The sequence below is a fragment of the Lissotriton helveticus genome, chromosome 3_1 (genome assembly GCF_964261635.1).
Source record: "Lissotriton helveticus chromosome 3_1, aLisHel1.1, whole genome shotgun sequence".
Taxonomy (NCBI): domain Eukaryota; kingdom Metazoa; phylum Chordata; class Amphibia; order Caudata; family Salamandridae; genus Lissotriton; species Lissotriton helveticus.
The window spans coordinates 2,088,857,125-2,088,878,628 of NC_136061.1; positions in this window are offsets into that span (position 1 = coordinate 2,088,857,125).

Consider the following 21,504-nt stretch of genomic DNA (forward strand, 5'->3'; position numbering starts at 1 on the left):
CTTCCGGAAGGTGATCTAGTCATTGGGGGAGATTTTAATGCAGTCATACATAATACACAAGATAGATTTCCAGTTAGGACACTCACTCCTGGTCCCTCCCGGTTCAGTGATTTTATAGAGGCACAGGGGTTGGTGGACATATGGCGAAGCCTGCACCCCGATGAGCTGCAATATACCTACTACTCAGCAACACACAATAGCCTATCTCGCATCGATTATATCTTCACCCTGGGTGATAGCTGCCTCACCATAGACGAAATACAAATTAAACCAAGGGGAATATCTGACCACTCACCAATTACTCTAACTATGTCGTGTCCGGAAAGGGCCTATAAGAGATTGTATCAGATGCGTCCGGGCTATCTCGCGATACCGGCGATTAAAAAAGACCTGAAAAAGGCAACTCGGCACTATTTTACCGAAAATGCAGCTTCGGTGGAGTCTCCTACGACCCTATGGGAGGCATATAAAACAGTTCTCCCGGGGGCAGGCCATGTCGACCATAGCGGGATACAAACGCACGCAGGGGATAGAACTCTCACAGCTAGAATTAAGCCTGGCAGAGGCGAACAAGGTGCATATGGCAGACCCGACAACGGACACTCTACACTCACTTCAACTATGCCAACAACTTCATGAGAACCACCTGAAGAAAAGGGCCATGGAACATGTAGCGGCAACGGCACATACAATTTATGATGTAGGGGACAATGCCAGCAAACTCTTGGCATGGCTGGAAAAGAAGAGGGAAGGAGGCAGGAGTACTGCAACTGAAGGATGCGGGAGGGAGGGCTCACACGCGTCCGGCGGCAATCGTAGAAATACTGGCGGAACACTTCCAGGAGGTCTATACCCCGGAAGTTGAGGTCACAGATGAGATAGCGGTGGCAGCGCTCAGTGACGTACCGACGTCTACCCTGTCACAGGATGCGATAGATGAGCTTGACTCAGATTTCACGACAGAAGAGGTGCAGGAGGCCATTAATAAGATGCACTCTGGGAAAGCAACGGGTCCTAACGGCATTCCGATTGAAAGGTACAGGGCCATGTCGGAGACGCTGAGCCCTCACCTACTGGCTATGTACACGGATAGCCTTGCCCGAGAAATCTTGCTTCTCGATCAACGTCAGGCCATTATCGTGGCGATCCCGAAGCCGGGCAAACCGCCTGATGAATGCGGTTCCTACCGCCCGATATCTCTGCTCAACGTAGAGGCCAAAGTATTAGCGAAGCTGCTAGCCACCAGGTTGATGCCCTATCTCACCCAACTGATTCATCCGGACCAATCGGGATTTATGCCTCACAGAAGTACAGCATTGAACCTCCGTAGAGTTCATGGAGCAATTGCACGCGCTCCGCTGCTGACAGAACCAACGGCCATTCTATCCCTGGATGCCAGGATGGCATTCGATATGGTGGAATGGCGATACCTCTTCGCGGTACTGGCTCATATGGGCTTTGGTCCTAAGTTCATCTCGTGGATACGGCTCTTATATAATAAACCGGTGGCACGGGTGGCAGCTAACGGCCACATCTCCCGTGAAATATTATTAAGCAGAGGGACAAGGCAGGGATGCCCACTCTCACCGTTACTGTTCGCAATAGTCTTGGAACCTCTGGCAGTAGTCCTGAGAACCACCCCACTACTCAGGGGGATCAAATGGGGAGACACCTGGGAAGACAGGGTTTCCTTGTACGCAGATGATATGCTGATATATCTGACGGACCCGGAGAGGGGCATCCCGGTACTCCTTGCACTGTGTGAAAAGCACGGACAGGCGTCCGGATACAAGATCAATTGGACCAAATCTGTCATATATGAGCTGAAGGGTCCCCCTCCGGTTCTACCAAGTGACTGCCCACTGGAAACGGCAGACACGTCGTTCAAATACTTGGGTATACATGTCACTCGAGATGCAGCAGCTTTCTATGACTCAAATCTATTGCCGCCATTAAATAGACTGAAGAGAGATGTCAGACACTGGAAGACCCTTCCTCTGACGCTGCTGGGGAGGGCAGCATTATATAAAATGATGGCCCTGCCGCGGTTCCTGTACGTGCTGGAGAATACCCCGAGCTTGGTGTCACCACGCTATCTACAGAAGGTGACAGCAGTGGTGAATGGATTACTGTGGGGCGAATGCCCGCCACGAATTGGGCACTTAAAACTTAACAGAAGTTGGTATGACGGCGGAATAGCCCTGCCTAATATACAACTATACTATTGGGCGGCTCAGCTTAAGGTTATTAACCATTGGATACATGCCCCGCAGGACGACCCAGCCTACATGGCAGACAGAGCACAGCTGGGTACGAATAGTCTGCTGGCACCGCTATACCACAAGGGCTTGGCGGGAAAGCTACAGGGGCCAACCAAGCACACGGTGACGCTCTGGCACAGTGTGCAGGCGAGGCTCAAATGGAGGGGAGTCATGACGAAATTAACACCTCTATGGGACACCAAGGCACTGGGACACTTGCGGCGCACCAAAGGATTCACCCAATGGGATAATATAGGAATCTCCACAGTAGGGGACATGTGGGCAGCAGACGGGGTGATCCCGTTCTCAAACCTCCAACAGAATTATGACCTGAGTCCCAATGAAATGTACCGATATATTCAAATTAGGCACGCACTTATGACAGTGATACCAGCAGGACTAAGATCCCAGCGTCCTCTCCGCTGGAAGACCGACTGCTCACCGATTATATGCAGGATAGCGCCACTTCCCTCACTTACCGTAAACTAATAAACAACCTGCCAGACCCACTAGTTAAACTACGAGAGAAATGGGTGAATGAATTAGGGGATATGGACGAGAATGACTGGAATGCGGCGCTGGCGTCCCCGAGGGAAGCTGGCATTTCGGCAAGGTTTCGACTGGTGCAACTTAAGATCTTGCACCGGATATACTTCACAAGGACCACCCTACACAAACTGCACAGGGCGGACCACCCGTATTGTTTAAGAGGCTGTGGTGGGGAGGGTACATTCATACATACACTTTGGGAATGCCCCAGTGTCTCAGACTATTGGAGACGTATACTCCGCACAATGTCACAAACACTAAACATTACACTAGTACCCAACCACCGTACAAACTTACTACATATCTGGGGCCCCACCGAGCTGACACGCCAGGGTCAAATATGGGCGATTATAGGATTCATGGTCGCCAAACGGGACATTGCTCAGAAATGGGGGGCGGCAGACACTCCAACTCTGGCCCAATGGTGCAGGAATATGGATGCGATCATGGTGACGGAGTGGGCGGTATACGAAAAGAGAGCCAACCCACGCAAATGGAACACAGTATGGTCACTCTGGAATAAATACCGGGGAGACATATGTGAACCGTTAGTAGAAGAGGCCGACGACAGCTCAGAAGAGGAAGAGGGGGGGAATAAGGAGAGTGAGTTAACTTTAAGTCAGAACACTGGGTAGTTGGCAGACATTACTCAACAGGACGGGTAAAGGGGGATACACCCTGAACAAGGATGCATAATACAGACGCCTGGGCAGACCACGAATAGGGGTTTACATGATTGGGACAGAGGCATAAGAAATTTGTATCACTACTGAGTCAATAAGTTGAAGTTTTGTTTAAGAAAAATACAAAAGTAAGAGACAATTTGAATGCATAGTAAAGGAAGTTGTGATTTGTGTACCGTTTCCATTATCACGCTGCCGGACCGCTGGGTGTCGGCTAAATAGCTGTGTAACCTACAATTGCCAAGAATATCTATGACAAGCAGCCGGCCCCAGGGTTGTAGGCATAAAGCAGTGTTAAGATAAATAATCTCAATAAAACTCTTACGAACCAAAAAAAAAAAAGAATAGAACCAGGAATGGCACAATTTCTCTGTCGCTCCGCACATAAATACATGTAAAGAACAAATCAGAATACTTTATTCCTTTAACGACATTCCAAAACGTATCTCCATTGGTTAATTTTGAATTTTCCATACGAGTAGCTACTTAATATTCCGCGCCACATACAGGTCAAAAGTTAAACCTATTTTATCACCACACTTTCTGGAACATTCTACGACACCTGCAGGTTAAAAGTTCATCAATTTTTTTTAACCTAACGATATACTGTTGCAACATTTTTTCAAACATTTAACAGCACTTGCAGGTTAAAAGTTCACAATAGGGGTCAGTAGTTCATCAGCTTTATCCCCAACTCCAGCAGCTCAGCTTATGCCCCCAGCGCCATCACACCCGTAGGAGTCAGTGCTTTTCACTTTCAAAATACCGAATTCATTTGATACACACAAATTTACCTTTGCACTCCCAATATAACACCCCCTAAGCTTCATACATAACTTACAATGTTCGAAACAAAAGTTCCTACGAGTAGGTATAACTACATGCTGGCACTACCTGGACAGATGTGGCACAGCGGCCAGAGCACATGACTTCACAGCATATGGCACACAGTGTCCGGAAGCACCTCACCTTAGCAGCATGAGACTCTAGACAGTATCGCACATATTTTCCGTACCCCAGGACATTCAGACCAGTACGCGTCAGTAGTTCATCCTAGTAGGTATAAACTGTGTAAACTACTGTGCAATTGTAACCGTAGACAAACTCATAGTTCTTTTCAATTCCTTACATTAACAAATCGGAGTTAAATTTGACTTACATCTATTTACATGCTCATTGATATAAAAATATATATTGTACAATTTTTAACAGAGTCTACAAGGATACCTCATGTGTGTAGCAAAGCTCAGAGATAAAACTAATTCCCCAAAATTAATCGCAAATCTAGACAGTATTATTCTAGAATAAACCACATTCTCAAGGTTTTACCTGCTTGTAGTATCCAGGTTTAAATTCACCGTCCAATTTGAGCCGGTGAATAAACCCATTTTTATGCACCTGTACACGGCGTTGTCATCCTTGCTGTGAGGCGAAGATTATATATATATATATGTCTAAGCAGTCAGGGTCCTTCCGAGATCACGCTCCCATAGTCAGGTGGCGTTATTTGGGAATAAACAAACAACTTTTCAAACAAACCTGCTTCTGAGTGCTCATCTGCTGTAATCAGCAACTGGAATTGTGATATATATATATAACATTGGGCGGATCTGAATCGCTCGCAATCTCGAGAGCTTGTAAGAATGAGGAGGTCACTGTTCCAGACTACATAAGCAGCAGGAGCAGGCATGCTGTGCCCACTGGGGAAATTTTTTTGTGGACTATCAAACAACAGCACCCACAGGGGTTTGGATTAAGGTGGACTACAGGTACCAGGAGGCATTCTGTGCCGACGCCCATCAAGGGCGGGACTTGGGTGTATTTAACAATGTGCTCCACGGGGAGGAGCCAAGCTCGCGATCGTAATGGTCGCTCTGTAGCTCGGCTCCGTCAGCCTTCCGGCCTGACTCGCAAATCCTGCCATATATCCTGCCCCGGGACGATGCACTCGAGCAGAGATTGAAACGCAACGTGTTGCTCTTACTCACCGTCTGACCTGGAGGCTCCTACGTGCCGCGACTCCGAAGTTGTGCCCCCTGAAGAACCAGGGCCTCCGCGGTGATGAAGCCGGGGCCTCGCCTATTGGATTTAAAGAAAAAAGGAGCTTTAGAGGGTAAAGCTAGTCAATAGGTCGCCCTCCACTCAATATGCAACTACTACACACCGAGACCTAGACTATGGGGGCACATGTAGAAATTTCACCCTTATTTAGGATATTTCGTTTGTTGCTCTTCGTTAGCAAACCTTACTCCCCTTCTTAAATATTAAATGGGGTAGCCGAAATACCTGAGGGTAGTGCTAAATTCAAACAATTGCCTGATTCTCATTCACCAATAAAATACAGTTGTGAGACCAATCATACCACACTTAATCTCGTGTCCAACATATATAGTGCTAAACCGAAAAAAAGTGTGCAAGAGCGAGATGGCGCCTCACGGGCGCACCACCAAACGGGGACCTGACTGGTACTCGCCAGGACAGCCCTGTTGTCATCATCGGTACCATCAAGCTCAGAACAGAAAATAGTGTCCAAATACACAAAAGATTTGTGAAAAAGGTGCAGTGAGCATAAAGCAAAAAAGTGACCACTACAGTGTCAATCAAAACGTTAAAACACTCATAACACAACACAGACAGTACAATTTTATTCAGATTCTTGTGTTGTGTATGGAAAGATAAAAGGAAAAAGTAGATGTGGTTATCACCTATTTAACCACTCATACTTTTACTTGCCGACATGTTTCATTGCCTTTTAACTTGTAGGCAATTTCATCAGGGCGTCATGTGTATTAAAGCCACTGCAGATGGACCCACACGTCTTCACAACTGTAAAAACATAAAATCCGCACCAATGTAGTTAACCAAAGCACTTAGCCCGTGTCTACTCTGTATGCCACACAGATGACCTCCTGATAGTTACCCTCATATGGCCATAGGTGCTCCTACCAGCCGGATGGAACACGGTTGTTATTTAAAAGACATGGAAATCGCTAGAAGTCGATTATACACTCCTCCCCTTCGAATTGCTAAAAAAGATAGGGAAAATGCACTCATTAGGCAAATTACCAGGTAGCATATCTATACATGTTGCTCCTATGTAACTAGATGGCCCTGCAAGTTATTAAACGGACACGATAGGGAAAATGCACTCATTAGGCAAATTACCAGGTTGCATATCTATACATGTTGCTCTTATGTAACTAGATGGCCCTGCAAGTTATTAAACGGACAACCTGCACAACAACCACCCGGTATAGGCACTCGTAATGCTTCCCTATCTATACATGTTGCTCTTATGTAACTAGATGGCCCTGCAAGTTATTAAATGGATAACCTGCACAACAACCACCCGGTATAGGCACTCGTAATGCTTCCCAGAGTCAGAGGGCGATTTTTTAACGTGCTCGATGTGTCTCTTACCACAAATACGAGCTCTGTAAAACGCCTCCTGTCCCCTGCCGCTCGAACAACCCTATGCCTTACCGGACGGTGGAGAAGCGGCCGCTGTATCTCAGCCCGTGCATTCTTCCCGTTTGGACAAGGGGAAGTACTTGTAATGCCTTGCGTGGTCTCGCGTCAAAACGCGTCGGCCATCTTGGATTGGGCATATTCCTATTTTCCTCAATGGAGAGTGCTAGATAAGATCTAAATCACGCGAGACTTTCGCTCGTGATCTCGATCTCTCTTTTTCAGAGAAAAAAACAACAATCAAAACTTTATGCACATTTCTGTAGATAGTCCAGTTTCGTTTACAGTTTTAAATGGACAAATGTGTATATAAGAATCACATATTAATTGTGTAATTGTCTATTACTCATGGTCCCAACAATTTATTCTCATTGAATTATTGGAAAGGAAGCAACAAATAAAGTTGCATTCTGAATCATTTAAAATTTAGCGTTAATATCTAATGGATAGAATACAGTTTTCGCCCGCATTAAAAGTCATAGTATATATACAACCTATATATATATACACACCAAAGAGAGGAGCCAATGTTTGTATATATATTCTTAGGTACCTGTTTACATAACGCACCGGGAATATATCATACCATATTTAGAGTATAGATGTACCCTCATACAAATGCCAATATAGACTCAATTCTGGTGGAAAGTTCAATGTATCTTATTCCACTCCAATAAATCGTTCAGCCCTACCTTATCAGATTTCTCTTGAAAAATCCATTTTGCTTCTTTCCTAGCTAACAGACGTTCCACTGAATGTGCGTCTCCTGTCACTTTTTCCAGCACTAACCACTTAAATGCATGTTTGTTCGTGTGGCAGTGTTGCACAAGTTTCGTCGTCAGCTTTCCAGATTTTATAGTGCTAAGGTGTTCTTGAATGCGTGTTTTTATTTTACGTGTCGTGAGGCCTATATACTGAAGGCCGCATTCACAGTTAAGTTTATACACCACACTTGTGGTGTTGCAATTGCTGAATTGCCTTAGCTCCCATTCTCTGCCTGACTGTAGGGTGACACGAGTTGTTTTTTCCGTGAGGTGGCACACAGAGCAAGTACCACAGGGATGGTGCCCTGTGAGGTGTGGTTTACTGTTTGCTCTTGCTGTTTGTACCCGAGTATGAACCAATTTGTCTTTTAAATTGCTGGTACGCTTAAAAGCAAATGTAGGCTGTGGCATTTTGAAGTCTTTATTGGAAAGAATCGCCCAGTGTTTACGTATTGACTGTCTAATTTTAGAGGCCAATGGGTTGAAAGTCATGACTACAGGTAGGCAGTCCTTTCTTTCTTTTTTATTGACTTCCAACAGAGCACTGCGTGGTGTATTTAGAGCTCTCTTTTTAGCAGTTTTGATAGTTCTTGCAGGATATTGTCTTTGTAGAAGTTTCTCTCCCAATACCTGTGACTGTTCCACAAAGCTCTCGGTGCTAGAGCAATTTCTCCTGTAACGGAGGAACTGGCCCACCGGGAGATTGTCCCTGAGAGCCCGTGGGTGGTAAGACTGGTAAGATAATAATGAATTCTTATCCGTGGGTTTTTGGTGAACGCTCGTGGTCAAAGTTTTGTCTTTCACTGTAATATCCAGATCTAAATACACAGCAGAATCCCTGCTGTAGGACCAAGTGAATCTTAGGCTTTGGTCTTGGCAATTAAGCCAATTCAGAAACTCCAGCAAGGTAGTCTCCTCTCCAGTCCAAATACAGAGCACATCATCTATATATCTCCTCCAGAGACGCACATGGTCTCTGAAGGGATTGCTGGTAGGGTAGATGATGTGCTCTTCGAACTGGCCTACATATATGCAAGCCAGACTCGGTGCCATTGTAGCCCCCATGGAGGTCCCCGTGGTTTGTAGGTACATCTTATCTTTATAGCAAAAGAAATTGCGGGTAAGTGCTATTTCAATGCATTGAAGCACAAATGTTTGCGGAGCATCGTAAAACCACTCCTGTTCCCTCAGGGCCCTTGCTGCTGCCACCAGCGTGGCGTCCTGAGGGATACAAGAGTAGAGAGATTCGATGTCGATGGTGATCAATATTTCACGGGTGGGATCAAAGGAAATTTCCCCAATCACATTCAAAATGTCCATGGTATCTTTTACAAATGACTTTTGAGTGATTACAGATTCTCGTAAGAAGTAGTCTGCAAATTGAGACAGAGGCTCGAGGATGGATTGAATCCCGGACACAATGGGCCTGCCAGGCGGTGGCCAGGCAGGCTTATGGATTTTCGGTAGAATATAAAATGCAGGCATCCTGGGATTCATGGTGGCAGCAGCAAGGGCCCTGAGGGAACAGGAGTGGTTTTACGATGCTCCGCAAACATTTGTGCTTCAATGCATTGAAATAGCACTTACCCGCAATTTCTTTTGCTATAAAGATAAGATGTACCTACAAACCACGGGGACCTCCATGGGGGCTACAATGGCACCGAGTCTGGCTTGCATATATGTAGGCCAGTTCGAAGAGCACATCATCTACCCTACCAGCAATCCCTTCAGAGACCATGTGCGTCTCTGGAGGAGATATATAGATGATGTGCTCTGTATTTGGACTGGAGAGGAGACTACCTTGCTGGAGTTTCTGAATTGGCTTAATTGCCAAGACCAAAGCCTAAGATTCACTTGGTCCTACAGCAGGGATTCTGCTGTGTATTTAGATCTGGATATTACAGTGAAAGACAAAACTTTGACCACGAGCGTTCACCAAAAACCCACGGATAAGAATTCATTATTATCTTACCAGTCTTACCACCCACGGGCTCTCAGGGACAATCTCCCGGTGGGCCAGTTCCTCCGTTACAGGAGAAATTGCTCTAGCACCGAGAGCTTTGTGGAACAGTCACAGGTATTGGGAGAGAAACTTCTACAAAGACAATATCCTGCAAGAACTATCAAAACTGCTAAAAAGAGAGCTCTAAATACACCACGCAGTGCTCTGTTGGAAGTCAATAAAAAATAAAGACAGGACTGCCTACCTGTAGTCATGACTTTCAACCCATTGGCCTCTAAAATTAGACAGTCAATACGTAAACACTGGGCGATTCTTTCCAATAAAGACTTCAAAATGCCACAGCCTACATTTGCTTTTAAGCGTACCAGCAATTTAAAAGACAAATTGGTTCATACTCGGGTACAAACAGCAAGAGCAAACAGTAAACCACACCTCACAGGGCACCATCCCTGTGGTACTTGCTCTGTGTGCCACCTCACGGAAAAAACAACTCGTGTCACCCTACAGTCAGGCAGAGAATGGGAGCTAAGGCAATTCAGCAATTGCAACACCACAAGTGTGGTGTATAAACTTAACTGTGAATGCGGCCTTCAGTATATAGGCCTCACGACACGTAAAATAAAAACACGCATTCAAGAACACCTTAGCACTATAAAATCTGGAAAGCTGACGACGAAACTTGTGCAACACTGCCACACGAACAAACATGCATTTAAGTGGTTAGTGCTGGAGAAAGTGACAGGAGACACACATTCAGTGGAACGTCTGTTAGCTAGGAAAGAAGCAAAATGGATTTTTCAAGAGAAATCTGATAAGGTAGGGCTGAACGATTTATTGGAGTGGAATAAGATACATTGAACTTTCCACCAGAATTGAGTCTATATTGGCATTTGTATGAGGGTACATCTATACTCTAAATATGGTATGATATATTCCCGGTGCGTTATGTAAACAGGTACCTAAGAATATATATACAAACATTGGCTCCTCTCTTTGGTGTGTATATATATATATAGGTTGTATATATACTATGACTTTTAATGCGGGCGAAAACTGTATTCTATCCATTAGATATTAACGCTAAATTTTAAATGATTCAGAATGCAACTTTATTTGTTGCTTCCTTTCCAATAATTCAATGAGAATAAATTGTTGGGACCATGAGTAATAGACAATTACACAATTAATATGTGATTCTTATATGCACATTTGTCCATTTAAAACTGTAAACGAAACTGGACTATCTACAGAAATGTGCATAAAGTTTTGATTGTTGTTTTTTTCTCTGAAAAAGAGAGATCGAGATCACGAGCGAAAGTCTCGCGTGATTTAGATCTTATCTAGCACTCTCCATTGAGGAAAATAGGAATATGCCCAATCCAAGATGGCCGCCGCGTTTTGACGCAAGACCACGCAAGGCATTACAAGTACTTCCCCTTGTCCAAACGGGAAGAATGCACGGGCTGAGATACAGCGGCCGCTTCTCCACCGTCCGGTAAGGCATAGGGTTGTTCGAGCGGCAGGGGACAGGAGGCGTTTTACAGAGCTCGTATTTGTGGTAAGAGACACATCGAGCACGTTAAAAAATCGCCCTCTGACTCTGGGAAGCATTATAAGTGCCTATACCGGGTGGTTGTTGTGCAGGTTATCCGTTTAATAACTTGCAGGGCCATCTAGTTACATAAGAGCAACATGTATAGATAGGGAAGCATTACGAGTGCCTATACCGGGTGGTTGTTGTGCAGGTTGTCCGTTTAATAACTTGCAGGGCCATCTAGTTACATAAGAGCAACATGTATAGATATGCAACCTGGTAATTTGCCTAATGAGTGCATTTTCCCTATCGTGTCCGTTTAATAACTTGCAGGGCCATCTAGTTACATAGGAGCAACATGTATAGATATGATACCTGGTAATTTGCCTAATGAGTGCATTTTCCCTATCTTTTATAGCAATTCGAAGGGGAGGAGTGTATAATCGACTTCTAGCGATTTCCATGTCTTTTAAATAACAACCGTGTTCCATCCGGCTGGTAGGAGCACCTATGGCCATATGAGGGTAACTATCAGGAGGTCAACTGTGTGGCATACAGAGTAGACACGGGCTAAGTGCTTTGGTTAACTACATTGGTGCGGATTTTATGTTTTTACAGTTGTGAAGACGTGTGGGTCCATCTGCAGTGGCTTTAATACACATGACGCCCTGATGAAATTGCCTACAAGTTAAAAGGCAATGAAACATGTCGGCAAGTAAAAGTATGAGTGGTTAAATAGGTGATAACCACATCTACTTTTTCCTTTTATCTTTCCATACACAACACAAGAATCTGAATAAAATTGTACTGTCTGTGTTGTGTTATGAGTGTTTTAACGTTTTGATTGACACTGTAGTGGTCACTTTTTTGCTTTATGCTCACTGCACCTTTTTCACAAATCTTTTGTGTATTTGGACACTATTTTCTGTTCTGAGCTTGATGGTACCGATGATGACAACAGGGCTGTCCTGGCGAGTACCAGTCAGGTCCCCGTTTGGTGGTGCGCACGTGAGGCGCCATCTCGCTCTTGCATACTTTTTTTCGGTTTAGCACTATATATGTTGGACACGAGATTAAGTGTGGTATGATTGGTCTCACAACTGTATTTTATTGGTGAATGAGAATCAGGCAATTGTTTGAATTTAGCACTACCCTCAGGTATTTCGGCTACCCCATTTAATAATTAAGAAGGGGAGTAAGGTTTGCTAACGAAGAGCAACAAACGAAATATCCTAAATAAGGGTGAAATTTCTACATGTGCCCCCATAGTCTAGGTCTCGGTGTGTAGTAGTTGCCTCGCCTATTGGACCCAGCCTGGCATTGTTGTACGCGTCGGCCCCGGCCGAGAGCGTGAGCCGCTGGCGGGAGACCGTTGTGCGAACATCCCGGTGGTCCTGATCCGGACTTGCCTTGGCGGCCGTGGAGCTGGTGTGGGGCACGGTGCACCGAGGGCTGCTCGTGTGAAGGGGGCCCCCCTGCCGTGGCTCCGTCCATCCATCCTGGAGCCTCGCGCCCGGGATCTGCTCTTCGAACACGCCAAAGGTATTGCAGGCTGCAACCCGACTTTGGCGGCTCTCCTTTCTGCACCAAGGCTGCCATTGCGGGACCCCCTTGGTTTCTGTGGAGGTCCGCATCTGAGGCCCTGATCCGGGAGTCGTGGGAGGTGGTGACGAGCCTGACTCCACAAAATGGCGGCCATCGAGATAGACCGTGGATATCCTCCGGACGGCGGACCTGGACTACTGGACTGCACGGGGGCCTGGACATGTGTGCGCGAGCCTACAATCGGCGACGTTCTGGAGGCACTGCGGTCCTTGCATGCGGCCTTGACCCCCATTGCCTCTGGGGTATCGGTGCGGTCCGCCGCCATCTTAGAGGGCCGATCTCTCACGGTCCCCTCTCGTCTCGGTGATGCTTCTGCCTCACCCCCCTCGGCCGCGCTGAGAACTACTGCCACTGGCCGTCGACAGGTATGCGAACGATTGGCTTCTGAACCTCCTGCGCTTCACTGTTTGGAGTTTGGGGGCCCGGATGTCGTTCTGGGGTCGGATCCTACTCGAGTGTCCGAGAACCATGATGGCTTGCTACGTCTATTTGCCTTGATGAGGTCGTGTTTCTGCTCTGCAGGGGAACCCCCGCTTTCCCGAGCGGCGAGACTGAACTCCTGTCTTTTCCTGCCCCTGTTAACATTGTTGGGACACTTGCACTGTATACCCGGACTTTTGATCTTTTGCTTATGGATTGCCCTCCCTGGCCTACGTCTTCATCGGACTATTTTTTGTTCGTGTGATTGCCTTGCACCGAGTTGTTCGCTTCTCGCTGTCGTATGGTGGGAGTTGCATGTAGCTAAGGAAGGCCTGGGGTGAGATACATTGCTTCCGGTGGATTGCTGGTATACATATCCATGGCGAGCTTTCCCGTGTGCATAGTGCGGTGGGTGACCCACTTGTACGTTTTATGATGCTCGAGTTGTATCGCTTTCGTCTCAACGTATTACGATTGTCTGGTTGGGCGGAGGGCTGAGGCCGACCATTTTGTTTTTACTTCTTCACTCCTCCCTCACATCTTTTTTTTGGTTTTCTTATTCTTCTTTTTGTCTCCTTATTCTTTTTCTCTTTCGTGTTTCCTACATTTCGGGTTCGGGATTAGGGCGACAGGCACGCTGCTGGGGGGGTAGGCCGTAGCCTTCTGCAGGGGTGCTGGGTGGGAGGGGTGGGATGGGTTTTCTTTCCCGGTTTATTTTCCTTTGTTCTATGGCCCTTTTGTATCCCTTTATAGGAGCGCCGCGGCTGTTCCTGCCTCCCGTGGTATTGTAGGGATGGGGTCTGGATTGCTACTTCTCTCCTTTTGTGGCTATGCTGCGTTTCAGTGCCGACTCCCATCCCTTCCTTGTTGCTAATACTCCTGCTCTTTATGTGTCCTTACTACGGGATGCTTGTCTCGGCGCGGCGCTCTTCTCTTTCAATCTGTATTTTTCTTTTTCCCCCTTTTCTTTCCCCTCCCCTTCTCTTTCTCTCTTTCCCTAGGGTTAGTATGACGGGTTGGCTTTAGTGATGTTAATGTTCCGGTTCCATCGTCCTATCTCTGCTGTGCTATTGGGTGGTAGAGGTGCACACGATGAGTCTACTTTTATGTTGATTTGAATTAACCGCATCTGCTTTCGTACTGATGTAGACTGTAGTGATAATGTTCCTCATTGCTGCCCCTTTAGTTTTCTTATGGCCAATAGTTTGCTCTGGGAACCTGGATTCATCTATACTGTATCCGAGCCTGTTATACTCCTTATTGTAATATTATAAAAATTAACCTTCCTTCTTCCTGTTTGTGGGCCGTCCAGATTCTCCCCCCCCTTCCTTTTTCGAACTGTATTGACTGCATATTATCCTGATTGTATCTGTATATTTTTCTTCTGTATTTTTTGGATTGCTCTATTGTATCGTGGCCGGCCGGTCTGGTTGTAGGCCCAGATTTGTATTTCCTTTTTGTACAAATAAAGGTTTACAAAAAAAAATAAAAAATACAATGTGCTCCACTGAAAGTCTGTTGTTTCCCTCTTGCCAAACAGCCTGTGAACAAGGACTCGATGGAGTTTGAAACGCGTCTGGTGATAACTTTGGCAATTGTACTCGAAGTGTGATGGTGTGCCATACCTGCTGCCTTCTGCAAAAAAGGGCGTTAACTCCTCATGTGCGGCTTCTTCATTTGGGTAACCTTGGTTTTGATATATATATATATATATATATATATATATATATATATATATATATATAAAGGATTTGCAGTGTTTCACATCTCAGTCCATACCATCATACAGTCCCAGAAGATCACAGACAAGGCAGCACTCTTACTCAGCAAAGAGTTTCAGGCAAGTCTAAGTTGTTGTGGCATTCACCATTTTTATTTTTTCAGGTATTTTCTTCTTCATTTGGTTTCAAAAGTGCAAAGTGCAAGATATCCAGTGCATAAGGAAACAAACAAAACGACCTACGGGTTTCGTCCAGAGGCCTTCGTCTGGGTCATGTGATCAAAGGTGCAGGGTGTTTAAATTGAGGTTGGTTGACCCACCCTCTCTTGCAAAAAAGTCCCATCTTACTTTCAGCGTTTTAAAGGAACAGTAGTTTGAGGCACATAACAGATTGCATATGCTGACAGAGATGTTTCACTGTGCTCAACAGTCCATAGTGTACTACATGGTGAATGATCTTATAACAAATTCATGGTAGATGTAGTCAAAATGCTGGTAAAGTACCTGCACAATTATGTGATTTACTAAACAAATGTGTTTATTTTACCGTTTTCGCAATAAAGTAGAGTTAATCAACCAGGCAGTGTTGTAATGCATAATTAGGTTTTTACATCCTACCAACTAATTAATGTCCCACCATGTAACATAATTCAGATATCACAACTCCAAAACGGTGTTTATTATAAAGGATATATATATATATATATATATGTATATATATATATATATATACATATATATATATATATATATATATATATATATATAGGTACAACAATGTGATCCAGCAGATAGTGAGAGCGCTCATCAGTGTGTGCTCAGCCCAGGGGTCGGATCCAGACCCTAGAATCACTTTTTTGGCACAAAGGGAGCGGCACAACCGGATAACTTTTTCAAAGCTTTTTAATCAGAGCTTCACCCCACCAACGCGTTTCAGCCACAACAGGCTTTGCTCACGGTCAGTTAGTCCTTCCACTCTTTTTCCCTTTATACTGGCCCATCTTAGCCTTAGGTGGCATTATGGGATACGTAGTTTGGAAACATTATTTACAAAAAGTTCAAAACATAAAAGAAAGACTGGTGTGTGTCGTATTTTTTACATATTAGTGCAAAGCGCTACATATTTAAATCATATGGGCAGGCTTAATCCTTAAAGTTCATCAATGGAATAGTTCCCAATTAATTTCAATTTTGTTTTCGGGTATAGTACCCTATTGAATTTTGAAAGTCTTAACTGGTACTGTTACAGTCACTCTAAATGTACATGGAGATCCTCCCCAAAGTTCATGCCTCTCGGTATTTTTGTACGTAAACGGATAATTAAGCGGGACTCAATTTGTCTCAGTTTACGAACTGTGTCACCACCTCTTTCCATTTTCGTGAGCATTTTCAGTCCATAGAATCTCATCGATCTCCAGTCTCCCTCTTGGCATGCATTTATATGTTTCGCCGTTGCATAGAGCATATTTTTATTCTTGACAGCCCTGATGTGTTCCAGGATCCTCTTTTTTAACATACAGGTCATGCTGCCTATATATTTGATCCCACATCCGCATTCAATCACATATACAACGTTTTTAGATGTACAGGTAATCTGTTGGTCAATATACATCATTTTACCATTGGGTTCCTCAATGCATTTCTTGCTTGTTCCAATTTTGCATGCTTTACAGGTGGAGCACGGTTTAAACCCTTTACGTTGATCCATCAGCCAATTAGTTTGTGATTTTTTTTTAAAATGGCTGTTCACTAGGAGATCTTGAAGAGACGTATTTTTTTTGTAAGTTATTTGTGGTTGCTTACCTACTAGTTCTCCTATATCCGGGTCCCCAGATATGAGATGCCAGTATTTCTTCATTTTGTTGGCAATATTTCCACTCTCTTTATTGTATGTGGTTATGAATCTTGGAGGGTCTTTTTCAGTTGTTTTTTTTTGGTTTTTCCACCAATAATTCTGCTCTTGTTTTCTGATCAGCCTTCTTTTTACATTCTTTCAGGACTCGGTCTTCATATCCTCTTGATTTAAATCTCATCTTACTTTCATTCATTTTCATTTCTGCATCATCAGGTCTGGAACAGTTTCTTTTAAGTCTAATGTATTCACCATAAGGAATGCTTTTCAAAAGTGCTTTCGGATGAAAACTGGTGCCGTGTAGCACACTATTGGTGGCTGTCTTTTTGCGGAACAGAGTCGACTCTAGTTTTCCTTCCGAGATGTAAATCTCTGTGTCAAGAAAGGCAATTTGTTTCGTGCTTGTTGAGCATGTAAATTGTAAACCGACTTCATTTTCATTCAGTTTAGAAAAATAATTTTGAAATTCAAAATCCGATCCATGCCAAATTATAAACAGGTCGTCTATATACCGGACCCATAAAATGATCCGATCAAGTTCCAGTTGATTATTTGTGTTCCACGCAATTGTCTTTTCCCACCAACCCATGGTGGTGTTAGCGTAATTTGGTGAAAATGATATGCCCATGGCGGTGCCACACTCCTGTTTGTATAACTCTTGGTTGAATAAGAAAACATTATTTGATAAGCACATGTGAATCATTTTTAAAAGCATATTTGTGTGTTCTAATGTAGTGATGCTTCGTTGTTTCAAGAAGTACTGACAGGCCTCCATACCCACATTATGCCATATCGATGTTCAGAGTGGAATTACATCTATTGTAACTAAAAGGTATTCATCATTCCATGTTATGTCTTGAATGATTCTCAGGAACTCTCCTGTATCCTTGATGTAGGAGGGCATACTTTGAGCAATAGGGGCCAAGAAAGTATCCACATATTTTGAGAGGTTCTCATATAAGGAACTGCATGAGGAGACAATTGGTCTGCCTGGTGGATTTATCAGTGTTTTATGTATTTTCGGTAAGAAATAGATGCAGGGCATCATTGGGAAATCAATGTCCAAGAATTTCTTCTCTTCATCACTAAGCAATCCTTTCGAGTGCCATTCATTCAGATGATCTTTAAGTTCTTTTAGCACGCTGACACTCGGATTATTCGTTCGTTTAGAATAGTTTTGTTGTTCATTTAATTGCCTCATGGCTTCCATAACATAATCAGTTGTTTCCATTATTACAATATTTCCCCCTTTATCAGCGGGTTTAATTGTAATTTTTCCATGAGTGATGTGATTGCTTTTCGTTCAACCGTTGTTAAATTTTCTCTGCTGTTATTTCTTACTTTCATCAGTTTGTCCAGCTCTTCATTTACTGCATCTGAGAAGAGATCAATTTTATTTCCAGGCGACAGGATGGGATAATACCGGGACTTCCTTTTTAGTCCGGTGTCTGGTCTTTCATTCGTTCTAATATCCATTTGCTCCAAAATTTGAGTATCTGAAAAGTCATTATTCTCCTGATCAAACAGCATTTCAAAGGTTCGTCTTATGTCAGGTAATTGTTCTATCATGGTTGTTACTCCCACTTCCTCATTGGTATTTTCCATAGTTTCACCATTTTGAATTGAGGGTTTGTTTGCGTGTATTTTTGCCAATTTTAATTTTCGGACAAATTTGTAAAGATCGATTTTTGTTTGTGTGTAGTCAAAGTGGGACTCCGGGCAGAACGATAGTCCTTTATTAAGTACCATTCTTTCCTGGTCTGTTAGCTGATGATTGGAAAGATTAACAATTAGATTCCCTATTTCCTGTTGCGGAGGGGATATTGCCTTCTTACGTTGCTTTGATCTACGGGTTTTTCTGGTACTGGCGCGGGGGTTTGTTGTACTTGTATTGGCCTTCCCCGACCTCTTCTTTGAAATGGTCTTCTTCCCCTTCCTCCGCCACGTGTGATACTTTTTTCGAAGTTCATCAGCGTTACTTCGTCTAAAACAGACAAGTTTTTTGTCTGGGGTGTCTCACCTGTTACTTCATTTTCGCTTATATCTGATTCACTCGCACTCGATGCTACTTTGTACAAAGGATAATTCTTTTTCAAGTTGTCATAGCGTCTAGCGAATGTCAGAATTCTACCACACAGATAATCTTGTTCATCACGTTTAAACTTTCGTTCTTTTCTTTCCTCAATTTCTTTCTCATAGGGATCAAGTCTGGTTTCCATTTCTTGTCTTAATTTGGTGATTTCATCCTGATTTGTTTCACTTTGTAATTTATCTCCTGCTTCCTTGATCTTGGTCGTTAGTTCATCAAGATCTATTTTGGCATGTTTAATCAGGATGCACATCATATTGAGTGAGCAAATGGTATTATTCTCCATCCATTCTAATAATAGCTCCTCTTTTGTAGCCGGATGTGTAGGCATTGTAAAGATGCGTAGGCCCCGTGGGATACGTTTGACCTCCACATAATTTTCAAGCGCTATCACCTCCCAGCTTTTATTGATTTCTTTTTTATAAAGTCGCTCCAGCATGTTAATTTGTTGTTTGAGCGTCGCATCATTTTTCTCTGGTAACGCGGCGTCCTGATTCGCATTCGCCGTTGCTGCTCCAGACTTAAACATTGTAGATGCTTTGGAGGCGCGTTTTGCTGCTCGCGCTTCCATTTCAATGTCAGTTTCTCACACCATTAACCTCAAGGGTGAATTACTTTGCGCTGCGTGTTTTAGCTTAAAGTACCGGTCCGGTGTGTAAAAGTAAGCCGGTCGTTTTATAAACTCACGGCGTCTCTGAACAATTACACCACACGGCCACTTCGATTTCCGCTTTTTAAATTACAGTCCATTCAGTACACTGACCTCTTCTCAGATGTGTCTGCAGTCGTCCCGCACAGCCGCACGGTTCTTCTGCTCATCGGGTAGAGGGCGTGTCATTCAGGAAGTAGTCTCCTCTGTTCGTGGTAAAAATCGGGCGCTTCTCTCTGCACGATTTCCAAGTACAACAATGTGATCCAGCAGATAGTGAGAGCGCTCATCAGTGTGTGCTCAGCTCAGGGCTCGGATCCAGACCCTAGAATCACTTTTTTGGCACAAAGGGAGCGGCACAACCGGATAACTTTTTCAAAGCTTTTTAATCAGAGCTTCACCCCACCAACGCCTTTCAGCCACAACAGGCTTTGCTCACGGTCAGTTAGTCCTTCCACTCTTTTTCCTTTTATACTGGCCCATTTTAGCCTTAGGTGGCATTATGGGAAAATTTAAATTAATTGGGAACTATTCCATTGATGAACTTTAAGGATTAAGCCTGCCCATATGATTTAAATATGTAGCGCTTTGCACTAATATGTAAAACATACGACACACACCAGTCTTTCTTTTATGTTTTGAACTTTTTGTAAATAATGTTTCCAAACTACGTATCCCATAATGCCACCTAAGGCTAAGATGGGCCAGTATAAAAGGAAAAAGAGTGGAAGGACTAACTGACCGTGAGCAAAGCCTGTTGTGGCTGAAACGCGTTGGTGGGGTGAAGCTCTGATTAAAAAGCTTTGAAAAAGTTATCCGGTTGTGCCGCTCCCTTTGTGCCCAAAAAAAAAAAATATATATATATATATATATATATATATATATATATATGTGAGAATAATCATCTGTCCCAAATCATGGTGACGTACCTGATTAGGTGAAAATATTCTCCTTATTACATAGCTTACCAAGTACAGGTTCTAGTTGGAGTTTCATTTCGAGAGTCTAGGTCAGATTAAATGGTATCATTAAATGCAACCATTGGTTTTAAATGATATATCAAATGCAGAGATAATCAAAGAAACATGTGATGAATAAGACTTGTTCTTAAAAAGTCACTATTAACGCTATGAAACACAACATTAAGGAGTATATCGTCAAGCAAAAAATGTGTCCAAATCAAGTATTATTGTGATTGAGTTGTTCCCAAATACAATTATAGGAAGTTATGCAGTTCAGCATCTGCATTGAGGCCCCATGGCATTTCAGGATGATCTATTTCGATTCTGCCTGTCTCAACAGACGATTCCGATCACCTCCTCTGATATTAAAGGGAATGTGTTCTATTCCATAGAATCTAAGATTGTCATAGACACCTTCATGTGTGTTCCAGATATGTTTGGCGATGGCGTATGCAAAGTCTTTATTTTTGATTTCCATTAAATGTTGAAGGATGTGAAGCTTCCATTTATTTGCTGTGCTTCCTATATATATTTTATTTATTTGTGTACTTATAAAGCGCAACCTATCACCCAGAGGGCATCCTGGCGCTTTGAACTTCGGCAGGCACACAACTCACTGCTCAAACAATTTTCGGGAACAAATGCGTTTTCAGCGCTTTCCTAAATGGTAGGTAATCCTTGTGGCTTCTCAGAGAGAGAGGAAGGGAGTTCCAGAGTCTGGCCGCCGCAACACTAAATGAGCGGCCACCCATCCTGACTCTCTGGAACCTCGGGACCACCAACAAGCTGGCTGAGGATGAGCGGAGGGGCCGCGAGGCAGCATACCAAGCAAACATGTCGCGAAGTGGTATTGGGCCCTGTTGGTGTACGGCCTTAAACACCAAACACGCTGCCTTATACATCACTCGCAGATGCACCGGAAGCCAGTGCAGGTCTCTTAGAGCCAGAGTGGAAGAGCTAAATCTAGCCCGCGAGAGAGCCAGCT